At 36.9% G+C, this 6,749-nt stretch overlaps 1 long non-coding RNA gene across 6 annotated transcripts; it reads left to right on the forward strand.

Annotated features, from left to right (window-relative positions):
• The first annotated feature begins 4,365 nt into the window (after nt 1-4,365).
• On the forward strand, nt 4,366-6,441 carry LOC145036841 (uncharacterized). Of its 6 annotated transcripts, none has more exons than XR_013678556.1 (3): nt 4,366-4,700; nt 4,798-6,006; nt 6,083-6,441. It is a non-coding gene; the product is annotated as an uncharacterized LOC145036841 (long non-coding RNA). The 6 variants fall into 6 exon arrangements; XR_013678553.1 differs by having other exon boundaries at nt 4,798-5,824; nt 5,915-6,441; XR_013678555.1 differs by having other exon boundaries at nt 4,798-5,079; nt 5,227-6,441.
• Nucleotides 6,442-6,749: the final 308 nt, after the last annotated feature.

Genomic DNA, 6,749 nt, shown 5'->3' on the forward strand with positions numbered 1-6,749 from the left:
TCCCTCTTCGAGTTTGTGCCTTGGATCTGGACTCAAAGAGGTCCAGAGACCTTAACCCTTGGAGCTTTTGGGATATTATGGAGTCATTGGACCTAGGTGGTTATTTTTGGGACCAAACCTCCTTTTGATGCCTTATGCGGGGGGGGGGGGGGGGGGGGTATACAAGCATCAAGTTTCGAACTTTACGTGACATTCATGCTTGGGAAGGCCAGATCTATGGTTTGGGAAAGCAGATCTGACCTCAGAAGGTCAATAGAGTTTGTGTATGGCATGAACTCGCCGAGTTGTTCTTGAGACTTAGCGAGTAGGGTTGGTGTTTCACGTAAGGTGTTCAGTGAGTAGACTCATCGGGTTGGGGGATGACCCAGTGAGTCAGGGAGAGTCAATATGGGGTTGAGTCAAGCCGGAACTCACCGAGTTGTTCTTGAGACTCGGTGAGTTGAGTCGTGGTTGCCCCGCGATTCATGCCAGGTGGAACTCGTCGAGTTAGGGGAGTGCTCGACGTGCCAAGAAAGGATCTGAGGGAGTCAGTGAACGCGTATAGACTCGCCGAGTCGCTTTGGTGCACTCGCCGAGTCCGATCAAAGTTGACCGTTGACCATAGTTGACCAATGTTGACTTGATAGGGTTAGTCAACCTTAGTTGTAAAAGTGTTAATTATAGATATATTGTATTATAGGAAGATTATAGTTCGGGTGATCGAGCACGAGTGATTCCAAGGATTTGCGAGTTATCGAGATACACGAGGTGAGTCTTCTTACTATACTTTACCTTGAGTAGGTAACCAGAGTTATGAGATACAATCTTTGTATGCTATATATATGTGTTATGTGTTGCACTGCATTATTCTATGTGATTTATGCTGTACATGTTTACAGAACCTGAGGGTTTACAGAGTTAGATACTGAGGGTTCACAGAGTTTGGGTGCACGGACCAACAGAGTTATAGCATCGAGTGGCTAATATGTGTTATATGTGGTATTCTGGGGAACTCACTAAGCTTTGTACTCACAGTATTTGGTGTTATTTGTTTCAGGTACTAGTGACGACCGTGGGAAGGCGCCGACTTGATCAGTACACACACACACACAGGATTTTATGTTATGAGATCTTGGGATTTTTGTATAACATGAATTGAATTTCAAACATGGGTGTTTTTACGAATATTAAATGAATTATGTTTTTATAAAATGAGAAAAATTGTTTTGAAATTTACGGTGTTACAGAATCTAGGAATTTCAATTCGTTTAAACCTTAATAATGTATTTCGTTTTTCATGGTGGAAATTGGTAAATTGTCATTTACCTACCTTCAAATATTTTACAATTGGATTACGGTATCCCACTTCCGAATTGTAGAATATTGTGTTGGGTCCTAGCCTTAATATTTCATTTAGGTTTATATTAAGGATTCTCATCTAATCTAAACTTTGTTCATTTTCCTTTTCAGATCTCTATCCCAAACAATGCTTCAGGCTCCAACCCTTATAGCTTATTCTCCCCCATGAACTTGGTTGGGAGAACTATCTTCGATTGGTAAAACTTTAACGATTGGATTCGAAACATTCGTATGGCCCTTCGCTACGAGGACAATTAATATGTTCTGAATAAAGAGCTGAAGGAGATCAATGAACAAATTGCTACTCCCGAGCAAATCGAGGAATACAAGGTTTATGAGAGGGACGCGACAATGGTGTCGTGCATTATGATTACTACCATGACTGTTGAGCTTCAAAAGTCCTACGAGGACTTCTGGCCCTTTGAGATGCACCAAGATTTGATGGAAAGGTACCATCAAAGTGCTTGGCAGGAGAGGTATGAGATCATTGCCTCCATGATCATAACTAAAATGAAGGATGGAGAGTTCATCATGGCCCACTTGTAAAAGATGCAGAGATATGTGGACCGCTTGCTGAAAATGAATGTCAATTTTGATGAAGAGTTAGCCATAGATATAATTATAAACTCTTTGCCTTCTTGTTATGATCAGTTTCGTATGACCTATCATATGAACAAGGAGGAGGTCACTCTTAGCAAGCTTCTTGGCCTTCTAAGAACTGCAAAAAGCAACTGGAAAGGCAAGTCGGTTATATCCACTTATACTACTACTGCCCCTATTCTGGAGATTGGACATGGGAAGGGAAAGAAGAGGAAGGTTCTTTCCAAGAGCCACAAGGGAAAGTCTCATGATGGATCCTCTTCTAGTGGAATCAAAGGTGGTTCTGCTAAACCCTCTACCAATCCAAAGGACGCAGAGTGCTTCTATTGTCATGAAAAAGGGCACGGGAAACGAATTTGCCTTAAATACTTGCAGGACATTAAGGATGGGAAGATAAACCCCACATTCACAGGTATTTACACTATTCTCTTTAATAACTCATCACATGCAAATTCTTGGGTCCTTGATACAGGTTGTGGATTTCACATTTGTTCTGATTTGCAGGGACTAAAAGGAAGTAGGGGTGTGGAGCACAGGAAGATAAACTTAATCATGAGAAATAGGAAAGTGCCACCTGTCACCAAGATTGGAGTTTATTCTTTATTGCTTGGTAGTGGGTTAAATTTAGAGTTGAATAATTGTTGTTACTCGTGGGATATGGCGATAAATATTATTTCTTTTCATGGTTTGTGTAACCAAGGTTTTAGATTTTCATTTAATAATGAAATTGGTTCTATTAATGCTTTCTTTAATGGTGTATTTTATTTTAAAGCATTGCCTTGTTATGTTATATATGAAACTGTGATGGTTGTAGATAACCTAGGAAATAATGTGTTGAATATTGTTTCATCGAATGTTTTAGACAAGGCATGTTTGTGGCATTGTCGTCTTGGACATGTCAACAAGAAGCGCATAGCACAACTCCAAAAGGATGGAGTCTTGGAGTCATTCGACTCGAAGTCGGATGAAATTTGTGAATCTTGTTTGTTTAGAAAGATGATCAAGGCACCCTTCACTGGAACTTGTGAAAGGGGTGAAGGTCTATTGGATCTCATACACATCGATGTGTGTGGACCCTTCAGATCCACCACAAGGGATACTAACCGCTTCTATGTGACTTTTACTGATGATTACAACAGATATGGCTATATCTACTTAATCAAGCATAAGTCAGAAACCTTTGAAAACTTCAAAGAGTTTAAGCAAGAAGTGGAGAATCAATTGGGCAGGAAGATAAAGATACTCCGATCTGATTTAGGTGGTGATTATCTTAGTATCGAGTTCCACGACTATCTTAAGGAATGTGGAATTTTTTCATAATTGATGCCACCTAGGACACCACAACTTATGTAACAACCCGTTATTCTCAAGTCAATGAAAGTCAAAAACTACGTTTCGATTCTTATGTGTGTGTCTATATATATATATATATATATATATATATATATATATATATATATATATATATATATATATATATATATATATATATATTATCTCAAGAGCATAATTATAAGCTAATAGCTAAATATAACTTAAGTCTTAAGTGAGTTATGGTAATATAACTTAATATAAAGGGGATAGTCTAAGGTATAAAGCATAAAAACAACCCCAAAAAAGGGTTCATGGTCAAGGAGTAAACTCCAAAAGGGAGTTTACGGCCAAGACCACTCCAAAATGGAGTTCACGGTCCAAAAGCATATCAAAAATGGAGTTCACAGTCCAAAGTAAAAAGGGACATTTAGTTTTCGGCCAAACTAAAGTGAATACAAGGGGTTCATAGCCAAGCATGACCGTGAACACCCCTTATGTGATGAAAACCCCATTCTATGTCCATTTGTGGACCGTAAACACCAAGGCCCAATGCCACTTGAACCGTAAACACCCCCTATATATACGTTTTCACCCGTGAATCAATTCATTTCCCCACTTTTCACCCGTGAACCACTCCAAAATACACTCAATTCCCATCTGTGATTAACCCCACTTTCTATCAATCTTCAAGAGTGTATGCTCAAAATCTTCAAAACTTCAACCAATTCCTCAAAAACATTCAAATAAATCTTCAAATCTTCATACTTCCCCAAGAACACACCGTGAACCCATCTATCCAACCGTAAACCCCTATTTTGCAACCAAAAATCAATTTGCAACATTCCAAATAATTCCAATTAATTTTGTAAGTATCCCTTACATAATCAATTTATTATTTAACTCATTATTTATAATCATATTAATTTTAGGTTCCTTATGCACAGTAACTTAACCCTATTGGACCACCATTATTTTTTTTATTATTTTATTTCTTTGTTGGGTTTATTTTGGTCAGGCACAGAGTGTTATGCTACGTGTTCTGCTCCCACCTATGTTTTCTGCTCCCACTTCCTATTCCTTGCAATAAAATATACACATGCTACAAAAGCAATAGATCAATCACCGACTCTACCTCCACCGACTCAATATCCATCCATCCAAATAACTCTCTCTTCTTCTATACTCTCTGCTTTGTCAACCTTCATTCATCTTCTACTATCTCTTTTACATGGAATCCACTGAATACCCACCAGAGTATACACGTCTGTTCCATAAACCCTCGATTTTTCGTAGTTGGTAGTAAATCAATCCCTTCAACTCCTTCGTAATACCTATGCTAAAAAACATGGATTTCAGAGGAACAACAATCGACTGGGGAGACTGAGAGAAAGTCTGTACTTTATGAAATTAAACCTCTGAAACTCCAAAGTCATCAAACCCATTCAGTGGTATTTTTACCCTAATTTTTTAATTTGATTTTGAAGCTTCAATTGTTATTCCATTCTATCGATTGTTACTTCTTTTTTTTTTTTTTTGATTTCTTAGGTTTCAAAGTTCGATGGTGAACAATATTATGATGATGGAAGTGGATACTGGAAAATCTTGGCCTTTAGATGTTTCTACCCCTGCAAAAGAAGAAAGGAAACATTCAAAAAAAACGAAGTCAGTTAATACAGAAAGTATGTTGCTTTTTTCTCAAATATATTTTATAAATCAATTATTTGATTTTATAGCTTTGATTTCTTGGAATGAGAGTAGAAGACAATGGATTGGGTATCAATCTCAAAGATCACCAGCAGAAAGAATGCCAAAAGCAACTGTCAAAAGGTTTAATTTGCATTCCAATTTGATTTGTTGCCTACTTTTGCTACAATGTTCACTTGGTATTCGTTTCCTGGAATTGGTTAAATACCAACCAATAGCAGCAAAACTCTCGTTGCTTCTTTTTCTTGAAATTGGTTCCTTTAATTCTAGTTTTCTGGAATTCAAAGAGCTTAAAGATGATAATGAATTACTGGATGCCCAAGGTCTATATAATAATATCATCAGAATACCGACAAAAAAAGTAAATTATGCTACTTCTGTACAAGAGAAGATACCAATTCATTGTAAGAAGTTCTAACCTATTGATCTATCTCACCATTCGTATATCCCTTCTTTTACATACTTTTCCTTAAATGAAATACAACTATGGATATGTTCTTTTACTGGTAAAGCCTACAAGTTAGTTAAACGGGGTAATTTGGGTGTATGATGTGGAACTCTATAACCTTTTCTGATCCTATATGTCATTAGTAAAGTACATCAACAATGATACATTTAGTTGACTATAGGTTGAAAATTTGGATAAAGGAGTAATTTTTTGTACTCTATCTAATTGAAGTGGGGATTTAATGGTTTTGCACAAGCCATAGAGTTCCTGTTGCTTTCCGAAGACCTGTAGTTCTTGGTTCTTATAAAATGTACTCATGTCTTACTTTTAATGTTTGGGAACCTGTTTTGTATCATTTTTATGTTGCAAGTCCAAGGAACATTTAATTTTGTTATACAGGAGGTTTTGGAATCGATTCCGGTAAGTTTTCCAAGTAATTGAAAATTTTTCATAACCAGAACAGTTAAAGTTGGAAAATTTTAACAGTGATAAAATTTTATGAGATTTCAGATTTCTTATATGGCTTAATGCTGAAGTGAAGCTATCTGATGATGCATCTAAAATTCTGATATTAAAATTCCGACTTAGAAAATCTGATATTGGTATGCAAGTATATATTTTGGTTTATCGTGGTGTTTCAGGTTTCTTTGTGATTGTTTTTATTTGGATGGATCGCAGATGCTCCTGTGTTGACTTTTTTTGCCCTTGTGATGACGGTTGCCTTTGTGGTTTTCTTATATGTTTACAGTTGCTCATGTGCTCTTGATTCAACAGACGAGATCTACACATTTTTTGCACGGAATGAATTTTACAAGTGGAGAATTCAGTATTGTATGAATTTTTAGCGTTGGAGAAATTGATAGTTGCACGAGATGTTGGTCTTTGTCTTAGATGATGATGTGATTTAATTGCATTGTGGAAAGTTGAACTGAATGTGAAGATGGATGGGGCTGTTGAGACCTGATGTATAATCTCTTTCAGTTTAGCAATGTACATTTTTTTATAGTATACTACAACACTTTGATTATTTTTTCTTATTAACACATTTTCCTGTGAAAATCCTATCCAATTAGTGGACTGTATTTGAAATTATTTCTTAGTATTAATTTAAATACGACATCGAATATAATTATTTTTAGGATACCATTATTTCGCACGTACGCTAGCCCGAGGATCGTCTCTACCACTTCGCTATCTTAGACTCGAACACGCAACAAACGTGAGTTCATACCCCTACATTTTTTAAGTTTTTTTTTTTTTTTTCTTTTTGTGTGTGTGTGTGGGGGGGGGGGGGGGGGGGGGGGGGGGGATACAAGTAAAACACAACGACTTTGTGTTTATTCAA

Source organism: Lactuca saligna, chromosome 3 (genome assembly GCF_052625555.1).
Source record: "Lactuca saligna cultivar CGN05327 chromosome 3, ASM5262555v1, whole genome shotgun sequence".
Lineage (NCBI taxonomy): Eukaryota > Viridiplantae > Streptophyta > Magnoliopsida > Asterales > Asteraceae > Lactuca > Lactuca saligna.